We start from the raw sequence: 24854 nt of genomic DNA, 5'->3' as shown, positions 1-24854 counted from the left end.
AACACTTCCTTCTTTCCCTATTACGACAGTCCTCTAACCCGACTATCAAATTGTCAATTTACGGGAACGATTGTGGATGGTCAGATCGGCACACCAGTAAATAGCTAACCTTACACTGCAAGTCAGTTGGCTCGTTCCCGAACTGGGTGCATGTTCAATATGATAACCAGATAGCTAGCTATGTTGGCTATTAACTGCTAATGTTATCTGATATTAGTAGCTAATAATAGCTAGCTAGCCAACACCACAGATAAAAGGGTTAGTTATAGTCACCTTTGCTAACAGATCACATAGCTACCTGCTTAGCTAGCTTGCTTATTGCATGCATGTCCGGACACGTCGACAAAAGCGTAATTATTAGCGAATTGCTAACTAAACTAATATTCGCAACAGGAATTTGATTTGTCACATTGTCAATTAATCGATTTCTCAATACTGCACATTTCTCTTCGAGAATATGCTAGCTTGTTGTTGATGTTGATGATGATGATGATGATTTCCCCAGCTAGACATTCCTCTGCATTGTGTAGTGCTCATGGCTCAGGCGGTGAGTGGTGGCTGGCAAAGACGATAGAGAAGGACCTATAGACGATAGAATAGAAAAGGCCAATATATCGGCTCGGCCGATTATCGGTTGTTCTCTAGTTTTGTTAAGATTAATTACCATAATGTAAACGTGATTTCTGTCATTCTGCGCACCGTGGGTAGATGCCATAATCAGGTGAATCTGAGCACCATGGGTGGATGCCATAATCAGGTTACTCTGAGCACCGTGGGTGGACAGTTACGCAACTAATGCATATGGACCAGGTCCATTTCTCAAATGTCCAGTAAATTAACGCGCTGCCGTTCAAATGGTTTGTCTGTGCTGTGTTTACCAGTGGCTTCAGAGAGGAGGAACAGACAATATGAAAGAAAGACTTCAGAAATCTGTGGAATTCAAGCTATTTACACAAGCCAACCCTCTGCACACACCCACAAAGACACACCGGATGGTTTACTGAACCAGGCCTCGCATACCATCAGGTGTGGTCTGTCAGTCACAATAGGGTCCATCTGCTAATATCTATCTTGTTACTGCCGGTCTCATTCATAGGACACAAATCACAGGACTGCCATTCCCCCACTCCCCTATTATCACAAGGACGCTGCTTCACAATGCGCTTAGTGTGCCCACATAGGCATGTCTCCAGCCAGCGGGAGAACCATGCTTAGGCAACAAGGAGGCCTATGGTCACTCAGCACGCACAAGTACACTCACTGCATGACATCACCAAGCCAGGGCTACACTCAGAGCTTTTAGCTTCTCAGCCTCCCAAACAGGACAATCAGAAAAACAACCAGCCTGTCACGCCTTGGTCATAGTATTTTGTGCTTTCGTTATATATTTGGTCAGGCCAGGGTGTGACATGGGTTTATTTTGTTGTGTTTCGTATTGGGGTTTTATAGGATTTGGGATTGCTAATGATTAGGGGTGTGTCTAGTTAGGCTTGGCTGCCTGAGGCGGTTCTCAATCAGAGTCAGGTGATTCTTGTTGTCTCTGATGGGGAACCGTATTTAGGTAGCCTGAGTTTCTCTTTGTATTTCGTGGGTGATTGTTCCTGTCTCTGTGTAGTTTCACCAGATTGGCTGTAATTAGGTTTCACGTTCCGTTTGTTGTTTTGTATTTATCAGTTATTTCATGTATCGTTCCGTTTTTCTTCCTTAAAGATCATGATTAACCACCACTCTGCATTTCGGTCCGACTCTCTTTCGACAAACGAAGAACGCCGTTACACAGCCATTTAACACTGAAATTAGAGTTAATTTGCCTCAGAGACTATCTGCACTTTAGAGATTAATTGCACTGACTAGTGATGAAAATAAATAAATAATCCATACAGTTACATATCAGGATATCATTTTGGACAATATATAGTTTCGTTTTGACAATATCGCAATATTATTTTTGTGCTAGTTGCACCAAAGTTCCAGTATTTTTCCCTCACGGCTTGTTCTCCATCTTCTTTTTTATTTCCATGACTGATCAAAACTAGTTTTCTCATGGCTCTCTTGTCCCTCTGCAGAAGACACATGGTGAGCAATACATTTGTAACATGGAACAGCAATAAAAAAGTAAATACACACACAAAAGTTTTGGGTCTGTCCTTGTTTTTGAAAGAAAACTTTTTCTTGTCCATTAAAATAATATCAAATTGATCAGAATTACAGTGTAGACATTGTTAATGTTGTAAATGATTATTGTAGCTGGAAACGGCAGATTTTTTATGGAATATCTACATCGGCCCATTATCAGCAACCATCACTCCTGTGTTCCAATGGCACGTTGTGTTAGCTAATCTAAGTTTATAATTTCAAAAGGCTAATTGATCATTAGAAAACCCTTTTGCAATTCTGTTAGCACAGCTGAAAAATGTTGTTCTGATTAAAGAAGCAATAAAACAGTTTTTTTTAGAATAGTGGAGTATCTGGAGCATCAGCATTTGTGGGTTCGATTAAGGCTCAAAATGGCCAGAAACAAAGAACTTTCTTTTGAAACTCATCAGTCTATTCTTGTTCTGAGAAATGAAGGCTATTCCATGCGAGAAATTGCCAAGAAACTGAAGATCTCGTACAATGCCGAACTGGCTCTAACCAGAATAGAAAGAGGAGTGGGAGGCCCCGGTGCACAACTGAGCAAGAGGGCAAGTACATTAGTGTGTCTAGTTTGAGAAACATACGCCTCACAAGTCCTCAACTGGCAGCTTCACTAAATAGTACCCGCAAAACACCAGTCCCAACGTCAACAGTGAAGAAGAGGCGACTCCGGGATGCTGGCCTTCTATACCTGCTGTAAACTCTGTGACAAATACAAATTTATTTGATTTTGATTTGGTTAAAAGACAAAAAAAGGTCAATGCTATTTACTAGGGCCAGGATGATACCATTATCGCGATACTCGTTAGTATCGTGGCAAGGAAACGAAACAAAGTGGATTTAACTTCTTTAGGAAAACAGCCCTAATGTTGGAAACAAATATCCATTATGTTGTCATCCAGAGTCACAATGATTTATTTTCCAAGCTATAGCACACAATATTTTACACACAGCAGGTTTTTAAAGGACCAACGAGTCTGCTTCATGGTTTCATTTTTGTCATTGAAAAAGTATCGCAATACTGGTATAGTCCCGACCCTACTATTTACCCAGGATCATATGAAGGAGAAAAATGCATCTCTTCCCAAGTGAATGATTGATGAACAATGGTTAGTGGTTGAGGCTCTATCAGTACCAGCCATGTTGACATATGAGAACTATGAAAGACTCCAAAGTATTTACCCAGCAGCCCATGAAATTCACCGTCAAACTTCAGCTCTGTAGAGCATTGAGAAACAGAGACCCCTCTCCTACCATCCTTCTATAAATCCCAGGAGAGTTATTAGTGATCTGCTTAAAAATAGCCTGCGGCGTCACAAGCCTCCAAATTTGGAACCTTTGTAGATTTGCTCTTGATTTTGCTACGAGCGCATGTTGACTCTGCTGATAAGACTGTTGGAATAAGCTGATAAAATATTTGGCATTAACAATTTATGTTAGGAAGGGTTGTTTTGGCCTTGAGGCTCCCCCGTCATGGGGGTTGGGGAGGGAGGTAATAGATGCATTTAGAAAAAAGTACAAAATAAAATTGCCAAACCAGAAAATAACATTATTACTTATTACTGAGCAGAGCACTAGGAAGGACTGCAGCAACAGCAGTCAGAACAACCAAAATAGAACCAACTGTGTATTTATCCATTTGTATAATTTAACCCATGATGAGATAGGCTTGCTGTACACATTGACCACAATCCTGATTGAACTCTTCAGTTGGACCATGATGGTGCCGCATGGAGGACTGTGTGTGGTTGGAGCGGTCTTTGCCTTGGCTGCAGTGCTAATTTTTCCTTCAATCTCACCTCTCCCAGCCATACTAAGACCACACCTACAGTATATTAATCACCTAAGAGGATTTGGCACAAAATCTAATTAAGGCTTTAGAATGTCTGCTGATTAATTAGAAATAACCATGGGAGAATGAGGCTATTATTATCAGAGCAATGGTACAAGCCAACACCACCACAAATAAATAATTGATGGCAACTCAGTTCGCAATGTTTGTAGGCGAGGGTGTTATCCTGAGAAGAACAACATTTAATTAAAATCAAATCAAAGTTTATTTGTCACGTGCACCGAATACAACAGGTGTACCTTACAGTGAAATGCTTACTTACAAGCCCTTAACCAACAACGGCTGGACACAATGCATAGTCCAGGTCTTATGGCTTGGGGGTAAAAGCTGTTGAGAAGACTTTTGGTCCTAGACTTGGCGCTCCGCTACCGCTTGCCATGCGGTAACTGAGAGAACAGTCTATGACTGGAGTCTGACAATTTTTAGCGCCTTCCTCTGACACCGCCTAGTATATAGGTCCTGGATGGCAGGCAGCTTAGCCCCAGTGATGTACTGAGCCGTACTCACTACCCGCTGTAGTGACTTGTGGTCGGAGACTGAGCAGTTGCCGTACCAGGCAGTGATGCAACCAGTCAGGATGCTCGATGGTGCAGCGGTAGAGCCTTTTGAGGATCTGAGGACCCATGACAAATCTTTTCAGTCTCCTGATGGGGAATAGGTGTTGTCATGCCCTCTTCACGAGAGTCTTGGTGTGTTTGGACCATGCTAGTTTGCTGGTGATGTGGACACCAAGGAACTTGAAGCTCTCAACCTGCTCCACTACAGCCCTGTCAATGAGAATGGGGGCGTGCTCGGTCCTCCTTGTCCTGTAGTCCACTATCAATAGGTTGTTATTTTGGCACCACTCGGCCAGGTCTCTGACCTCCTCCCTATAGGCTGTCTCATCGGTGTCAGTGATCACTGATACCACTGTTGTGTCATCTGCAAACTTAAATGGTGGTGTTGGAGTCGTGCCTGGCCATGCAGTCGTGGGTGAACAGGGAGTACAGGAGGGGGCTGAGCACGCACCCATGAGGGGCCCCCGTGTTGAAGATCAACGTGGCAGATGTGTTGTTATCTACCCTTTCCACCTGGGGGAAGCCTGTCAGGAAGTCCAGGATCCAGTTGCAGAGGGAGATGTTTAGTCCCAGGATCCTAAGCTTAGTGATGAGCTTTAAGGGCACTATGGTGTTGAACGCTGATCTGTAGTCAATGAAAAGCATTCTCACGTAAGTGATCCTTTTGTCCAGGTGTGAAAAGGCAGTGTTGAGTGCAATAGAGTTTGCATCATCTGTGGATCTGTTTGAGCGATATGCAAATTAGAGTGGGTCCAGGGTTTTTGGGATAATTGTGTTAATGTGAGCCATGACCAGCCTTTCAAAGCACTTCATGGCTATGGACGTGAGTGCTACGGGTCTGTAGTCATTTAGGCAAGTTACCTTAAGTGTTCTTAGGCAAAGGGACTATGGTGGTCAGCTTGAAACATGTTGGTATTACAGACTCAATCAGGGACATGTTGAAAAAGTCAGTGAAGACACCTGCCAGTTGGTCAGCACATGCCCGGAGCAACCGTCCTGGTAATTCGTCTGGCCCTGCCTGTTGAAAAAGGTCTTATTCATATCGGCTACGGAGAGCGTGATCACACAGTCGTCCAGAACAGCAGATGCTCTCATGCATGCCTCAGTGTTGCTTGCCTCGAAACGAGCATAGACGTGATTTAGCTCATCTGGTAGGCTCGTGACACTGGTCAGCTTGCGGCTGTGCTTCCCTTTGTAGTCTGTAATAGTTTGCAGGCCCTGCCACATTCGATGAGCGTCAGAGCCAGTGTAGTATGATTCAATCTTAGTCCTGTATTGGCGCTTTGCCACATTCTACACATTCAATGCACTTATTGATGAAGCCAGTGACTAATGTGTACTCCTCAATGCCATCGGAGGAATCCCAGAACATATTCCAGTCTGTGCTAGCAAAACAGTCCTGTAGCTTAGCACCTTCGTCATCTGACCACTTCTTTATTGACGGTGTCACTGGTGCTTCCTGCTTTAGTTTTTGCTTGTAAGCAGGAATCAGAAGGATGGAATTATGGTCAGATTTGCCAAATGGGGGGCGAGGGAGAGCTTTGTATGTGTCTCTGTGTGGTGTAAAGGTGGTCTAGAGTTTTTTTCCCCTCTGGTTGCACATTTAACATGCTGATAGAAATGAGGTAAGACTGATTTCAGTTTTCCTGTATTAAATTCCCTAGCCACTAGGAGTGTCGACTCTGGGTGGGCGTTTTCCTATTTGCTTATTTCCTTATACAACTGACTGAGCGCGGTCTTAGTGCCAGCATCCGTCTGTGGTCGTAAATAAACAGCCACAAAAAATAGATGAAAACTTTCTTGGCAAATAGTATGGTCTACATCTTATCATGAGATACTATACTTCAGGTGAGCAAAATCTAGAGACTTCCTTAGATTTTGTGAACTAGCTGTTGTTTACAAATATTCACAGAAAGCAGCCCCTAGTCTTACCGGGAGTTTGCTGTTCTATCTAGCCGGTGCAGCGTATACCCCACCAGCTGAATGTTATCCATGTCGTCATTCAGCCACGATTCGGTGAAACATAAGATATTACAGTTTTTGATGTCCCGTTGGTAGGATAGTTTGTGATCGTACCTTGTCTAATTTATTGTCCAATGATTGTACGTTGGGAAGTAATATTGATGGTAAAGGCAGACTTCCCACTCACCGTCAGCGGATCCTTACAAGGCACCCCGTCCTGTGTCCCCTATGCCTGGGTCTCTTTCTCCTGCCAATGACGGGGATATTGGCCTTGTTGGGTGTCTGAAGTACATCCTCTGCGTCCTGCTTGTTGAAGAAAAAATCTTTGTCTAATCCGAGGTGAGTGATCGCTGTTCTGATATCCAGAAACAATTTTTTGCCGTAAGATACGGTGGCAGAAACATTACGTACAAAATAAGTTACATATAAATGCAAAAAAAAACACATAATAGCACAATTGATTAGGCACCTGTAAAACGTCTGCCATTTCTTCCGGCGCCATCTCTTCACTTTAAGCTACATAATTTAGTTCAGCAGAATTGTTCTGTTGCCAAGGCTGTACTGGAGGGGATTCAAAACTATGAGGGACAATGAATGCTGTTCCAGATAAGTTTAGAGAAAGGTAGTCTTTTTTGCAACAGATTTATTCAACAGAATACAATGCTATCAAGCAGATCCTGACAGAGGCCCTGAGATAAAATGTAATCAGTCCTATCTCTAACCAGAAACAGGTTCCATCTGGTTCAGAGCTTGGCAGAGGGGCACCGTCATACCTGATGATGACATCTGGTTTTCCCACTCAACAAAACCCTTCTAACATTTCATAATTTATCAGGCTGTGACTGAGGCAGTTCAACTGAGGTAAAGTGATAACTAACTACCTGTACTTCAGTGAAAGTGAACCTTATTATGCTTCCAATTACAAGTTATTGAGACTTAAGACTGGTAGCTAAGCTACTTGAATAAAACTTCTTTTTTTTTACGACAGGATGTTAGGGGGGGAAAATAAGACACAGTCACTCCAAAGGTGCCATTCTTTCTGCCCACACCTCCCTGGGAACTAACAGGTGACAGGAAAAGGGAATGAATACACAGGAAATTGATATTACACAACTGTTATGGTGCACTGGAATGTTTGTCAATTTATACCCCCCTTGAAGTCACAGTGTTGCCGAAGCCCTTGACATACCTCTTGTGTATAATAATCTATCGTTGGGCAAGCTCTCTGACACAGAGCACGTTTGGGTGTGGCAATTGCAGGAGCAGAGAGAGAGGTAGAAGAGGAGAGAGGGAGGGAGAGAAAGCATTAACAAGAATCACAAATCAGGAACAGGACTTTAAATAGCACTAAAGAGCAAGGGGTTATCTGAAAACTACCAGAAAAGGCTTATGGCCTTTGGTTAAGATTGATGAACAATGCTCATTAGCGGTGGATCCAAGTGGGGCAGACATGTCATAAAGTCCACATAAGGAGCCATGCTCTTTGAGGCGGGACTAGCAGAGCTGTAAGCCTACACTGAAACCTGACCTTGTCTTCTCATCTGCCAATGGAAAAGCTCCTGGCAGCTATGATTTAGCCCTCTAAATATTTAACATCTTTGTTGAAATAAAAAAAAGTGTGCATTTCGCTCTGGGTAGAAACATCAGAGGGATCAGAGCTCGGAGACGCTTTCAGGTTTTCACAGAAAGATGTCACAAATCAGTCTCCTATGAGGGAGAGGCACAGCGAGAGCAGAGGGCGCCACAGCCAAACTCCCAGCCTATCCCGTCTCTCACTGGTACAGCACCTGTGGCCAGAGAGAATTTAATAAACCACTAACCTGAGACATCCAGAACTAAAACCTTGCATTATTGCGTCAGATGCTCGATTAGGTTATAGGAGGGGGACGTGTTCGAAAAATTACTAATGACAATAAGAAAATTCTCCACCACTCTAAACATAACCTCTCAGACAGTTTTGTGGCAAGTCTACAGGCCAGATATCTCTTCCCTTCTGAAATTTGAAAGATGTGAGGACCTGCTATATCGTGATTTGCCCAAATGACCAGTGATAAAACATGTGTGTACCTGTAAGCTCCTCGTAAAGGCCCCTGCATACTAGGTTCGGTTTGCTCCTAGCAGAACTTGGCTAGGCAAAGTGAACATCTGTGCCTCGCATGATCCCTTAAAAAAGCAGCAATATTATTGTTTGTCCCTCTTGAGATTGCTGTAGCAACAACATACCAAGTAACAATTCCTCAAAATAATTAATCTATGATAAATCAATAAATCTGTAATTCATTTGGACGTTTTTGCAAAGGAGGTCTTAGTTGTGCAATTTCACATCTAACTGGAGTATTTAAGTAAAACAATTTGCATGAAAATGAGTTGTCTCTCATTCAATGACAACAAACACTACTGAAAAACCCTGTCCCTAGCTCCCACTCCTACTAGGAGTAGTACTGTTGACCAATCACTGAGGAAGGGGAGCAGACTTCGGCTACCGAACTTCGACTTGCCTCAAGAAAAATGTTTGTGCGCGTAAACAGATTAATAAATCCCTGCCAAACACCAAAACTTGACAGAATTTTGTCATAAAATATTCACAAAATGTTTCGATTGGGAAACATGCAACAGGCTTTAGTCGTCGCATCATACACTCTGTTGACAGCTGCTACTACCAGTTATGTTACGTGCATCTGTCGACAAGAGATTTATCAAATACTAACATGAGAATTAGTCTACCACCGGAGTTCAACTGTGGGCACAGGGTATCACTGAATACAGCAGGATCTGTCTCTGAGACAAAAGCCAAGGGACAGTGTTGAGACTGGGCATTTGTATCGCCCAATTTAAGACCGTATTTGGTCAGAGACTATGCTGTTAAGTGCATAGGCCTACCTAAAGCCTACATGTATTTCCTTATAGTTACTGGCAGTAGCAGAAATCAAATAGTGCCAAGTTCTGATTTTCAAAGATAAGCTACAACTGGGGAACGTGCAGATCATTTGGCACAAGATTATGATCACTGTATTTGTCGATTGTACAGAAGGTCTAACCAAAATGTGACTTCTGCTTTAGACGAACCCCACCAAAAGACACACACAGGTTGGAGCAGGGGTTGCCACACTGGGCGCCCGTGGAGCAGTTGTTGTGTGGGGTTAACTGCCTTGCTCAAGGGGACAACGGCAGGCAATGGCATTTAGGATTAGAGGTCGACCGATGAATCCAATCTTACAGTTAACTAGTCCAGTGCAATAACGACCTGCCTCTCTCTTGTTGCACTCCACAAGGAGACTGCCTGTTACGCGAATGCAGTAAGCCAAGGTAAGTTGCTAGCTAGCATTAAACTTATCTTATGAAAAACAATCAATCATAATCACTAGTTAACTACACCTGGTTGATGATATTACTAGATATTATCTAGCGTGTCCTGCGTTGCATATAATCTGACTGAGCATACAAGTATCTAAGTATCTGACTGAGGGGTGGTAGGCAGAAGCAGGCTCGTAAACATTAATTCAAACAGCACTTTCGGGCGTTTTACCAGCAGCTCTTCGTTGTGCGTCAAGCATTGCGCTGTTTATGACTTCAAGCCTATCAACTCCCGGGATGAGGCTGGTGTAACCGAAGTGAAATGGCTAGCTAGTTAGCGCGCGCTAATAGCGCTTCAAACGTCACTCTCTCTGAGCCTGTGGTTGTTTCCCTTGCTCCACATGGGTAACGCTGCTTCGCGGGTTGCTGTTGTCGTTGTGTTCCTGGTTCGAGCCCAGGGAGGAGCGAGGAGAGGGACGGAAGCTATACTGTTACACTGGCAATACTAAAGTGCCTATAAGAACATCCAATAGTCAAAGGTATATGAAATACAAATGGTATAGAGGGAAATAGTCATATAATTCCAATAATAACTACAACCTAAAACATCTTACCTGAGAATATTGAAGACTCATGTTAAAAGGAACCACCAGCTTTCATATGTTCTCATGTTCTGAGCAAGGAACTTAAACGTTAGCTTTCTTACATGGCACATATTGCAATTTTACTTTCTCCAACACTTTGTTTTTGCATTATTTAAACCAAATTGAACATGTTTCATTATTTATTTGAGGCTAAATTGAATTTATTGATGTATTATATTAAGTTAAAATAAGTGTTCATTTAGTATTGTTGTAATTGTCATTATTACAAAAATATATATATATTTTTTTTTTTAATTGTCAGATTAAAATCGGTATGTGCTTTTTTGGTCCTCCAATAAATCGGTATCGGCGTTGAAAAATCATGATCGGTCGACCTCTACTTAGGATACCAGCAACCATCCAATTGCCTGGCTCACTTTCAGACAATTTTTTTCCCCTTCATACCCAGGACTCAAACTGGCAACACTCTGGTAGCTGGCTCGCCTCTCTAACTGCTAGGCTACCAACTGCCCGATGTGTCATTCTTCCTGCACGATTGTGTCATTCTTGAATTGTCCCCAACAGACAACTGATCTGGGAATCCTTTCAGTAGCTCCTAAAACAGGGTTTCTGAAATACTAGCCCTATGTAATCAATTAAAGTCACACGAGACCAGTCTTGATGTTCACTAAATCACAAATGACATTTAACAGTACTGATAAAAGTCGTGTTTTTAAACTCAATGTGGCGAGGCACTTCATTCACAGCAGTGACTGTGATTGTATTAATTAATACAAACCATGCAACAACAGGGACTGGTGTGTCAATCATTATGGAATACTGATGTTTTGAGAAAGGTAGGCCTTAACCAACTGGCCTTGTTGTATTGCCAACCTCTTGACATGCTTTATAGAGATTGTAGCCCTGCAACTATTGTGGCTTTTGCTCTACATATTTTCTCACGCTCATCTGAACTAGTATTCCCTTGCCAAATTATGATCAGGGTGCCTATGACACTGGCTACACTGTTCTGCAGTCATTTTAAACCAAAGAAGTACATATTAAAAAATAACATTGATTAATGAAAGCCTCTCAACACCGTCAGAAATCCATCAATTTGATACGAGAACAAGAGGGATGATAACCACTGCAAGGTGAAATGACAAGTGTTGATGTTACTAATCAGTGACTGTTGCTATGGGTGCTAGGAGGTTAAACCGCTCATGCATAGGATGGTTAGAGCCTAAACAAGGTCACAGTAAATACTGGAAGACGTAATGTTTTGACCTGAGGCCTATTACTCCTCTTTACTGAGGTTTGGTTAGTGTTAACCATTAACCCCTGAGAGTTTCTAAAATGAAGTTATGGGAGAAGCAGTGTCGTTACTAGGCATAAGTGGCCGCTTAGGGGCCAACGGCCGCTAGGGGGCCCCCAAACAAAAAGGAAGGATGTATTCCTCGTCATGTCAGTTATTGACAGCCAGTCAATAAGCCCATGTCAACTAACAGTTTAGATTAGCTGGCTAGACTAATTTACCTAGCAATCTAAACCTTGTAGCTTCTCTCTCCACCTCCAAGAGGGGGGGGGGGGCTAAAATATGTTTTGCCCTTCAAGGTGGCGGGGCCCCCCAAACAAATATCGCTTAGGGCCCCCAAAAAGCTAGAAACAGCCCTGCTGTCCAGTTTGCGTCATTAAATGGATTTAAGATCCATCAGTGAAGCCTGGTTTGACGTAGGCTAGTGTTGAGGGGGAGTGGGCTGTGTGATCAAATGTCATTTCTCAAAACAAGTCCGCTCACTTTTCTGCATACACCGCTGTAATAACCCAGCTAGTGTTGACAGCTCTTGTTCATTTACAACATTGTACTCTGAGAGCAGAAGCATTTAAGAACCTGTTAAACATGTTGGCCCAAGACATATTTTGAACAATAACATTGGGTGAAAAAAAGTAGGCTTTCGGTCAACTTATCATCTACCAGAAATCGTGCTGTTTTCACATACAGATGAAGGATTTTAATTTGATCACTCTTTTGTTGCGTAGAATTTTCCTGCCTTGCAGGAAATGCAGATTGTGATTTACAGAAATTCACTGAAAACCTGCACTTACACACAGTTATATTAACAGTATTCCACGATTCATGTAACCTTATTTTGATCAACTAATAACCTAACCACCAAGCAAGCAACATTATTGACTAAACGCTCACATCCTGTTGCTGCAGGACTAGTTTGCTGCGTCAATACAGATCAAAGTAAGATCCTACACCCGTAACTGTCATCTGTATTGGCTCTTTGAAGCAAGTGAAAGAACTACCACTCTCAGCCATGTCAACACAGTGGACGTGAAGCCGACCCATTTCCTTCCATGTTGGTGGTGACATACAGCTTTTAATATCCAGACAAGCACAAAAACAATGAGCTACTCAGAAATAACCAAGCATTTTGGTAACCACTGGATGGATTCACAACAAAGAGCGACCCAGACCCACAGATAACAAAGACTGGAGACTAAGCTATAGTTTGTCATTGAACATACATTTTACCTTAAGTACACAGCAATTTGCATGATCACGACTCTTTAAAAATAGTTATGGATTAAGCTAATCCTGGAGAAGAAAATGGACTGAAAAATACCGGCCATATTTCAAAATGTCCAGACCACACTGTAATTTAACTCTCCTACAGTCAAATGAAAAAATACCAAATGTTTTTGGATACAAAACAATCCATTCATTGATAGTCTGATTCACATCAGCATAGTTGATATACAGTACTAAAACATTTAGCCTAGTTTATGACAATGTTCCTAAAGCAGTAGCCTACACCTAAAGACACTAAATCATACGATGGTTCTTGGAAACCAAATCCAATGGATTTATCTGCGTGTAACTAGACATTGAGACAAGCATCCACTTTGGCAGAAATATACTGTTACCTTACACTTGCCCCCAACTAACCCACTGTGGATCCTTATAGCCTAACTCACTGACACGGATGGCCCTGTAACGGTCCTCTGTGGCCCTTGTACCTAATGTATAGCCCCCCAGCTGGCACACTGGTATTATACCCTGCATGACATATAATACCCAGCATAGCTTATTATAACCTGGTCTCTGGCAAAATTATGTTTGAGAGGAAAACACCTTCTGTATGTCTTGTAACAAAACGAGAGAAACAAATTAAATTTCGAGCCTCTCAATACCGTGACTAAAAACACAAGCAACCATCCAGTGAACAAGGAGATTATTTCTTAAGGACATGTCTGAGAAAATAGAACCTAGGCCATAATTCTGCACATCATCATCAGAAGGATACTGGGCATGTTTCAAAGTGTGCCTGGGTAGTAGTGTGATTTGACACCATCAACTGCTGTGATTAGACTAAATTCAATTGTGTGGAGCAGAAAAAGAGTGGGATAGCTGATTTATTTTAGATTTCGGCTTCTCTCTAAACCCATGATAATCCCAAAGGTCAAAAAGAGAGATCACTAATCGATCCTTTCTCTGTGTATGCCATGCCTGCAGATTTGTGGTAGAAGTGCAAGCACAGGTGTGGGACTGAATGTTTGTTCATCGGTTTTAAAAGAGAGAGGAGATTGGTATTGTAGTCTCATTGTTCCGATCAGAAAGTCAAACATTTCAAATTATTATCAATAATCTAATCAAAAACTGGCTTAATTTGTTGTCCCTCTGAGGTCTTTGATCTTTCATCATCATAAATATATTAGCATTCAAGGCAATCAAATATTTTTAAGCGCATGCCACCAAGTTTGTTTAACATAGCAGAGTCAATATTAATTGAGGGCAAGCACAGGTTTACACACAAAGCAGCCCGCTTCCCTTGTGATGGTTAATGATTGATCCTATGGGCTCTGGTGGGCCAGCTTAGAGACATAGAGGGCCTCTGCCAAAGGGAGATCTGTGGTCCAGAGTAGGACAAAGATACCAATACTGATGGAAAGCATCACTGTGTAATACACTCATTAAGACAGGGACCAGTCTCTCGAGGCCTGAGCTCTTAAGCTTACCAAAACCACAGGGCTTGTAAATTGGGCCAACGAATTAACTTAACAGTGAAGTAAGTGTTCAGGAGTAAAGGTTTCATTGTGTGGCTGGCCATTTCAAATATCTTAATCTACCAATTCCATTTTACTTCTAATGGTTGTTATACCTTCTCCTAAAATGCTTGTCACATTGCAAAGTGGTCACAATTCTACAACTTGACAAGGCAAACTGGTGATGGGGGTAAAGAAAATTGCAAGACTATTTTGGAAAATATTATATTGATACTTTGACTCCCAAGTATCAATTTTGCTAGGTAGAATTTGCTAGTACTTGTGGCTGTACCTGTGCCAAACCTCCAGTATTTTTCATCCTATAACTTGTTCTCAATCTTCTTTAGAAAAATATTGAGCCAACATGTTTTCAACACTTTTATTATCATGACTGATCAAAACTAATTTTCTCATGCTCTCTTCTCTCTGCAGCAGACATATAGTGAGCAATGTTTGGAACATCAAAACACAACACATAAAATCTTGATCATCTCAATAGAAATCGCATTGGCACTAAGTATCGTGATATCATATTGTGAGGTCCGTGGCAATTGACAGCCCGAAGACAAGCGAAGTATGCTCTTATCCTATAGTTTCAAATATTGTTATGTCTATGGTACTGTACATGGATCACATTACAAAACCCAACTGAGATGTATTAAATGCAACCTAAGCCCTCACTGCCCCTACATCTACATATAGACTATGTGAATTCTGACTAAAAACAGATGTAATAGGAGAGATGTACTAGAAATAGAATTGTTTCACCTCTAGGGCATTCTGCCATGTTTTCAGACAGCAGAGACACAGCCATATGCTTGGCTCCATCTCCACAGCCGTGTTTGCAGTGTAGTGTGATTCACTGCATCATTAGCGGAAACACCAAAATATGATCCGTAAATGACAGAAAAGAAAAGTACAGTATGACGACACAACCTCACGCAGCCATGAGATAAACAGCTGCCTGCTCCAACTTCCATGTAAGCTCTGAATGTTTCATGTTTTGATACAACTTCAGCTGCAGACTATGGAACGCCGTTTGGGTCTTTGCGTGTCAAAAAAGATACACGTCAAATAACACTATTTGACAATAAAACTATTTGACGATTAAATAAGCTTTTCATTTGACACGTCAAATAACACAGTTCTATTATAGAATGTTGTGAGTGCTGAATTTGCACGTGCAAGCCAAGCGCCACCGCGATTATAAGTAGCACTGTCAAAGCTGTACAAAAAAAGTATGCAAACAAGCACACACCGGCCACAAACGATGTGTAACAATAACGCGTTAGTAATAAAGCATTATTTGCTCGACCGCTACTAGTTAGCACCAATACAACCAACCTGAAAACAATGACTAGTAGAAACTGCAGTCATTTTCACTATTCTTAGCAATGATTTAGGAATCGTTGTGAGTAAGTATTAGATAGGTAGCCACTTGTTGTTCACCTATTGAAACTGAATTTCAGTTCATGAAAATAAATAGCTAGCCAGCTAACGTTATAAGCAGCCTGCTAGCTTCATCTGGCTAGTGAGGCTCGACCTGAACGGGCTGTGTTGTGAAGCTAGCCATAATAAAAACAATTAGGTACAATAGTAGAATTGCAGTTTGCCTTCAAAATAAAAGTACCTCTTTCAAAGTGATGCAGAAGTTTACAATTGTTGGAATCATGCCATATTTAAACTAGATCATGTTAAACAAGGTTGGAATGTGAAGCAATGAAATGGGGTATCAGTCTACTCGGTGACACCCACAGAAAACAACTGTTAAGAGTTTACACAAATATTAGCGTTGTAGATCTTATCGCGGGACTGTGAAATCACCTCCCCAGTCAGCCTATTGTGTGTAGACATTCATATTGCACTGTACAGCTTTACCTAAGGATTGGGGATCAATGAAATTAGGTATCCATCTACTCAATACCCAATATATTATTTTCCCAACACCCTCCTCTGAGTTATCTGACTCCAAAACATCCACACAGTATTGTTTTTCTTCAGGAATAATGTTTAATACACATAGTAGGTTGACCAGAAATGTAGCTCAATTCAGTTGTTTCAGAGTCCTGCAATAAGAGCTACGATGCTAATGTTCTCTGCGTGTCACAGAGTAGACTGATACCGATGGATTGTGGATCAATGACATGGGTAATGCTGTACAGTGAAATAAGTATGCCCCCAAAGCAATTCTGTGTAATTGTGAACATTGTGTGATTTCAACAGATTATAAAATCAACAAAAGACAATTTGTTAATTTGACAACAACATTCCAACCTCGTTTATTATGATCTATACAATTATGGCATAATTACACTATTTGTATTCATTTGCATCACTGTCAATTACATACTTTTAATTTAAAGGCTAACCACAAAGTCCAGTATTGTGGTTAATCCTTATTGTGGCTAGCTTCACATAGATGGGTCAGACCACCATTAATCAAATAAGAACTGTTTAATAAATTAGGGTTATTTTAGATGATGACAGCTAGCTAGTTAACTATAGCTACTGAAACAGATTGTTGTTTTGCTATGTTCTTGGGGAAGATCATTGTTTGCATCCATGAGCTAGCTAGCTTTTCTTATGACCAGCACTGTAGGTGCGAGAGACAACTTTACCAGCATCATAGCATACATATAGATGAATCATTGTGACACATGAAATACGAGATAGTGTAATCAATGTGTAATAACTACGTAAAAAATGTATGAACGCATTTAATTATTATGGGACGTGCAGTCATATTCAGGTCCTGATTGGTCAACAAGCTTATCTGACGTATCAAATAGTGTTATTTGACGTGCATCTTTTTTGACACGCAAAGACCCAAACGGCGTTCCATAGTTTCATATCAGCCACATAACATTGTAATAGATGTTACCTACCTACAAGGATGTAGGTGTTTGACAATTGATGTAATAAATTACCACTTAAAGCCTAAAAATTAGGTTAAGAGAGTCAACAGAACATTCAACGTTCATTGTACTCTGTCCTGTCTATGTAATGCTTATCATCATCTTCTTTATCATCCCAGTTTTTCCCCTATATTAATTTAGATGCAAAAAAAATGTATTTTGTGTGCATATATACAGTGGGGAGAACAAGTATTTGATACACTGCCGATTTTGCAGGTTTTCCTACTTACAAAGCATGTAGAGGTCTGTCATTTTTATCATAGGTACACTTCAACTGTGAGAGACAGAATCTAAAACAAAAATCCAGAAAATCACATTGTATGATTTTTAAGTAAGTCATTTGCATTTTATTGCATGACATAAGTATTTGATACATCAGAAAAGCATAACTTAATATTTGGTACAGAAACCTTTGTTTGCAATTACAGAAATCATACGTTTCTTGTAGTTCTTGACCAGGTTTGGACACACTGCAGCAGGGATTTTGGCCCACTCCTCCAAACAGACCTTCTCCAGATCCTTCAGGTTTTGGGCCTGTCGCTGGGCAATATGGACTTTCAGCTCCCTCAAAAGATTTTATATTGGGATCAGGTCTGGAGACTGGCTAGGCCACTCCAGGACCTTGAGATGCTTCTTATGGAGCCACTCAGTTGCCCTGGCTGTGTGTTGTTTCGGGTTGTTGTCATGCTGGAAGACCCAGCTAAGACCCATCTTCAATGCTCTTACTGAGGGAAGGAGGTTGTTGGCCAAGATCTCACAATACATTGCCCCATCCATCCTCCCCTCAATACGGTGCAGTCGTCCTGTCCCCTTTGCAGAAAAGCACGCCCAAAGAATAATGTTTCCACCTCCATGCTTCACGTTTGGGATGATGTTCTTGGGGTTGTACTCATCCTTCTTCTTCCTCCAAACACAGCGAGTGGAGTTTAGACCAAAAAGCTCTATTTTTGTCTCATTAGACCACATGACCTTCTCCCATTCCTCCTCTGGATCATCTAGATGGTCATTGGCAAACTTCAGACGGGCCTGGACATGCGCTGGCTTGAGCTGGGTGACCTTGCGTGCGCTGCAGTATTTTAATCCATGACGCGTAGTGTGTTACTAATGGTTTTCTTTGAGACTGTGGTCCCAGCTCTCTTCAGGTCATTGACCAGGTCCTGCCATGTAGTTCTGGGCTGATCCCTCACCTTCCTCGTGATCATTGATGCCCCACGAGGTGAGATCTTGCATGGAGCCCCAGACCGAGGGTGATTGACCGTCATCTTGAACTTCATCCATTTTCTAATAATTGCGCCAACAGTTGTTGCCTTCTCACCAAGCTGCTTGCCTATTGTCCTGTTGCCCATCCCAGCCTTGTGCAGGTCTACAATTTTTCCCCTGATGTCCTTACACAGCTGTCTGGTCTTGGCCATTGTGGAGAGGTTGGAGTCTGTTTGATTGAGTGTGTGGACAGGATTATTTTATACAGGTAACGAGTTCAAACTGCTGCAGTTAATACAGGTAATGAGTGGAGAACAGGAGGGCTTCTTAAAGAAAAACTAACAGGTCTGTGAGAGCCGAAATTCTTACTGGTTGGTAGGTGATCAAATACTTATGTCATGCAATAAAAAGCTAATTAATTAATTTAAAAATCATACAAAGCATGTAGAGGTCTGTAATTTGTAAGTAGTGTATCAAATACTTGTTCTCCCCACTGTAGATATATATATATATATATTTCTGCCAAGACATGCTTTTAAAAGGATAGTCGTTGGCTCAATGACTGAAAGTCTATGGGAACAGGTAGCATGTCATTGCACGAATAGTAACAATGTGCCCACCCCCACCTTACCCTTGCCACCACTGCTGAAAACAATCCTAAGGAAAACAATGATCATCCTCTGCCTCTTATCTTGATGGATGGTTCAGAAATCATAGTTGAGGATTGGAGATGAAGAGATTAGTTGTCATACAAGTGGTTTCAGTGTCCATGGGGCCATATCATGTTCTAGTCCAGTGGTTCCCAAACTTTTTATAGTCCCGTACCCCTTCAAACATTCAACCTCCAGCTGCGTACCCCCTCTAGCACCAGGGTCAGCGCACTCTCAAATGTTTTTTTGACACCATTGTAAGCCTGCCACACATACTATACAATACATTTATTAAACATAAGAATGAGTGTGAGTTTTTGTCACAACCCAGCTTGTGGGAAGTGACAAAGAGCTCTCGCACAGGTACGTCGTTGCAAAGGGCAATTTTCACAGAACCGCGTGTTGCAATTTCGATGAGGCTCTCTTGTTCAGTACTGATACCAACATGAGCAGCAGCTACTTTTGGCTACATACAGACCGTTAGTGGAATCCCTGCGAGAGAGTAACGGTTAATGTGATTGGATGTTAATTATTTGACTAGGTTACCTGTATTTGACAGTGTGTTGTTATTTTTCTGAACACTAGATGGTTTAATTGTATTTTTGGTAGTGAAACGAGGCTACTCAGACGAGAAAAAAACCTCACCCAAATGTATAGCCCCGTTGGAAAATATAAATGGACTGTTTTTTATATAAATATATTTTAAATGCGATTCACATTTTTATTTGGCGTACCCCCGACGGCATTGAGCGGTACGCTCAACAGAATACCTGTTCTAGTCCAGCAAAATGACACATGACATGATGTTATGTCAATGCATGTAAAACTCAGTAAACGATGAGCATTGAGTAAAAACAGAAACTGGAAACATAGTGTCTCATTTAAATGTGAGTGTTTTCAACCTCTCAAAACGTTTACAGGGCAGCAATTGAGGAATCTCTCTCTCCCTCAAATTCTCTACTTTCCCTTCTTATTACAAAAGTGGATAAACATCCTCTAAGCCCACACAAAATCTTTTGGATTATGATTATGTAAGGAGCCTGCCTGTCTAGAGAATCATACATACCCGGTCACTCATTCCACCCATAAAAGTAGTGACACAGAAAAATAGATAGCCCTGTGAGCCCACTGTAATGATATCCATCTGTAGCTCCTCAAGAAGCAGACTTTCAGTGAAGAAACTAGGCCTAGCCGAATCATTTTCATATTCTGACATGGGGCAGTCCATTACAACCGCAAGTCAGGCCAACTCAAGTTAACCCATTTATGAACAAGTCCCTGACATCAGTCAAGAGGATGATTGAGTCATTTCTTCACTCTGCTGGCTTTAAAGCCACACTAATTAAGGATGGCTCTTTGACACCCTCTGGGCTTCACTCTGCCACCTCTCCAACACTGCTAGGCCTATGACATTTAGGCTACCCTCAGCAAATTTGAGCCACAGAAACAATCTGATCGTTTGTGCAGAGATTACTCTGGGCATGCAGCCTCTGTGTGGTCACTGCCAGCAGCCAGCCAGGTAGAGGATTAACAGCACGGTCAGACAGAAAGTCAACACAGCCCTTTATACTTTAGGTTAGCCAGATTATTGTGAATTCAGTTGAAAAACAGAGTCAAAGTCTTATGGATACCTTCAGCAAACCACAAACATACCAAAGACACAAGAAAAATATACCCACTGTTTTTCTCCCTTTTCAGTTGAGGGAACATGCTGTTTAAGTTCTACAGAATCTGTCTTGGAAAGTAGGCAATGAAGACTGAAGAGTCATCTAAAATGCTAAGGAACTCAGGGCTCAGGTGCAACACTACACCAGCAGAGTCCCTACTTGCCCTACATTGTGATTGAAGTTGAACACTCACATGCACCCTCGGGACTGACTGGATGAAAAATCCTGATAAACCCGAAATTACCGTACAGTTGATGAAGATAGCAGGTAAAAAGTTGAATTTCTCTCAGACTAAATTGCACAGAGATTACTGGGGTCCTGTACTTGGAACCAAAGAAGCGTGTATATTTACAAACAGAATATACAGCTGAAGTCAGAAGTTTACATACACATAGGTTGGAGTCATTAAAACTCATTTTTCAACCACTCCACAAATTTCTTGTTAACAAACTATAGTTTTGGCAAGTCGGTTAGGACATCTACTTTGTACATGACACAAGTCATTTTTCAACAATTGTTTACAGACAGATTTCACAGATTTCACACAGTATCATAATTCCAGTGGGTCAGAAGTCTACATACACTAAGTTGACTGTGCCTTTAAACAGCTTGTAAAATCCAGAAAATTATGTCATAGCGTTAGAAGCTTCTGATTGACTCAAATAATGTCAATTAGCCTATTGGAGGTGTACCTGTAGATGTATTTCAAAGCCTACCTTCAAACTCGGTCCCTCTTTGCTTGACATCATGGGAAAATCTAAAGAAACCCGCCAAGACCTCAGAAACAAAATTGTAGACCTCCACAAGTCTGGTTCATCCTTGGGAGCAATTTCCAAACACCTGAAGGTACAACGTTCATCTGTACAAACAATACTACGCAAGTATAAACACCATGGGACCACGCAGCCGTCAAACCGCTCAGGAAGGAGACGCGTTCTGTCTCCTAGAGATGAACGTACTTTGGTGAGAAAAGTGCAAATCAATCCCAGAACAACAGCAAAGGACCTTGTGAAGATGCTGGACGAAACAGGTACAAAAGTATCTATATCCACAGTAAAACGAGTCCTATATCGACAAAACCTGAAAGGCCGCTCAGCAAGGAAGAAGCCACTGCTCCAAAACTGCCATAAAAAGCCAGACTACGATTTGTAACTGCACATGGGGACAATGATTGTACTTTCTGGAGAAATGTCCTCTGGTCTGATGAAACAAAAATAGAACTGTTTGGCCATAATGACTAGAGGTCGACCGATTATGAACGCCGATACCGATTATTGCAGGACCAAAAAAAAAGCCGATACCGATTAATCTGCCGTTTTTTTCTAATGTATTTGTAATAATGGCAATTACAACAATTCTGAATGAACACTTATTTTAACTTAATATAATACATCAATAAAATCAATTTAGCCTCAAATAAATAATGAAACATGTTCAATTTGGTTTAAATAATGCAAAAACAAAGTGTTGGAGAAGAAAGTAAAAGTGCAATATGTGCCATGTAAGAAAGCTAACGTTTAAGTTCCTTGCTCAGAACATGAGAACATATGAAAGCTGGTGGTTCCTTTTAACATGAGTCTTCAATATTCCCAGATAAGATGTTTTAGGTTGTAGTTATTATAAGAATTATAGGACTATTTCTCTATACGATTTGCATTTCATATACCTTTGACTATTGGATGTTCTTATAGGCACTTTAGTATTGCCAGTGTAACAGTATAGCTTCCATCCCTCTCCTCGACGCTACCTGGGCTCGAACCAGAAACACATCGACAACAGCCACCCTCGAAGCAGCGTTACCCATGCAGAGCAAGGGGAACAACTACTCCAAGTCTCAGAGCGAGTAACGTTTGAAACACTATTAGCGCGCACCCCGCTAACTAGCTAGCCATTTCACATCGGTTACACCAGCCTAATCTCGGGAGTTGATAGGCTTGAAGTCATGAACTGCGCAATGCTTGAAGCATTGTGAAGCGCTGCTTGAAAAATGCACGAAAGTGCTGTTTGAATGAATGCTTACGAGCCTGCTGGTGCCCACCATCGCTCAGTCAGACTGCTCTAACAAATCATAGACTTAATTATAACATAATAATAAAAAATAAAAAATTCATCTGGCAAATTAGTTCGCAATGAGCCAGGCGGCCCAAATTGTTGCATATACCCTGACTCTGCATGCAATGAACGCAAGAGAAGTGACACAATTTCACCTGGTTAATATTGCCTGCTAACCTTTCTTTTAGCTAAATATGCAGGTTTAAAAATATATAGTTCTGTGTATTGATTTCAAGAAAAGAATTGATATTTATGGTTAGGTACACGTTGGAGCAGCAACAGTCCTTTTTCGCGAATGCGCACCACATCGATTATATGCAACGCAGGACACGCTAGATAAACTAGTAATATCATCAACCATGTGTAGTTATAACTCGTGATTATGATTGATGAATTGTTTTTTTTATAAGTTTAATGCTAGCTAGCAACTTACCTTGGCTTCTTACTGCATTCGCTTAACAGGCAAGCTCCTCATGAGGCAGGTGGTTAGAGCATTGGACTAGTTAACCGTAAGGTTGCAAGATTGAATCCCTGAACTGACAAGGTAGAAATCTGTCATTCTGCCACAGAACAAGGCAGTTAACCCACCGTTCCTAGGCCGTCATTGAAAATAAGAATATGTTCTTAACTGACTTGCCTCGTTAAATAAAGTTGTAAAAAAAAAAAAGTACAGATTTCCGATTGTTATGAAAACTTGAAATCGGCCCTAATTAATCAACCATTCCGATTAATCGGTCGACCTCTAATAATGACCATCATTATGTTTGGAGGAAAAAGGAGGATGCTCGCAAGCCGAAGAACACCATCCCAACCGTGAAGCACGGGGTGGCAGCATCATGTTGTGGGGGTGCTTTGCTGCAGGAGGGACAGGTGCACTTCATAAAATAGATGGCATCAAGTGGGATGAAAATCATGTGGATATATTGAAGTAACATCTCAAGACATCAGTCAGGAAGTTAAAGCTTGGTTACAAATGGGTCTTCCAAATGGACAATGACCCCAAGCATGCTTCCAAAGTTGTGGCAAAATGGCTTAAGGATAACAAAGTCAAGGTATTGGAGTGGCCATCACAAAGCCCTGACCTCAATCCTATAGAACATTTGTGGGCAGAACTGAAAAAGCGTGTGCGAACAAGGAGGCCTACAAACCTGACTCAGTTACACCAACTCTGTCAGGAGGAATGGGCCAAAATTCACCCAACTTATTGTGGGAAGCTTATGGAAGGCTATCCGAAATGTTTGACCCTAGTTAAACAATTTAAAGGCAATGCTACCAAATACTAATTGAGTGTATGTAAACTTCTGAACCGCTGGGAATGTGATGAAAGAAATAAAAGCTGAAATAAATCATTCTCTCTACTATTATTCTGACTTTTCACATTCTTAAAATAATGTGGTGATCCTAACTGACCAAAGACAGGGAATTCTTACTCGGAGTAAATGTCAGGAATTGTGAAAAACCTGAATTGAAATGTATTTCGCTAAGGTGTATGTAAACTTTCGACTTCAACTTTATATCTCTGCAGTACTCAGGAAATTAAAAACATGTTTTCAGGAATGGGTTACAAAAAAGTTCTGATTTTAATAAAGACGACACTTTCTACTTTGTAGGGGATTTGAGGGAGTAAAAAAAGAGACATAGGCTAGCCTAAGTCCACTGGCTATTTGAGATGTATTGAGATGTACAATGGACTTTCACTGTGAAATTGGACATGTTTAATACCGTTGTTTGTCAAAGGGCTTATAGATATGTTGTTGAAGTGCTGTATTGAGACATATTGCGAAACCATATGAAAAGAGATTTGGAGGATGAATCAGTGTACCTGGCACTGAGTATTGCCAACATAACAGCATACCCTTGGAAAAACAAAAGCCGCTCTGAAACAGTTGTCAATTTGCCACACAAATAGCACATGACCTTTAAGCAAGTACA

General features: G+C 41.2%; 1 protein-coding gene across 3 annotated transcripts in view; it reads right to left on the bottom strand.

Moving 5' to 3' along the window:
- Positions 1-24854, bottom strand: part of nfat5b (nuclear factor of activated T cells 5b) — a 63370-nt gene that overhangs the window by 36644 nt on the left and 1872 nt on the right. Inside the window, exon 1 of one of the 3 annotated variants that reach the window (XM_031830893.1) lies at positions 6695-6818. The exons of the other annotated variants lie outside the window; for them this stretch is intronic. The gene's annotated coding sequence lies outside the window, so the exon portion shown is untranslated. Of the gene's footprint in view, positions 1-6694; positions 6819-24854 lie in introns of those variants that run through there. 3 annotated transcript variants of the gene reach the window in all.

This window comes from Oncorhynchus kisutch, linkage group LG8 (genome assembly GCF_002021735.2).
Source record: "Oncorhynchus kisutch isolate 150728-3 linkage group LG8, Okis_V2, whole genome shotgun sequence".
Taxonomy (NCBI): Eukaryota; Metazoa; Chordata; class Actinopteri; order Salmoniformes; family Salmonidae; genus Oncorhynchus; species Oncorhynchus kisutch.
The sequence above is the reverse complement of the archived record's forward strand: the minus strand, read 5'-3'. Positions and strand labels throughout refer to the sequence as shown.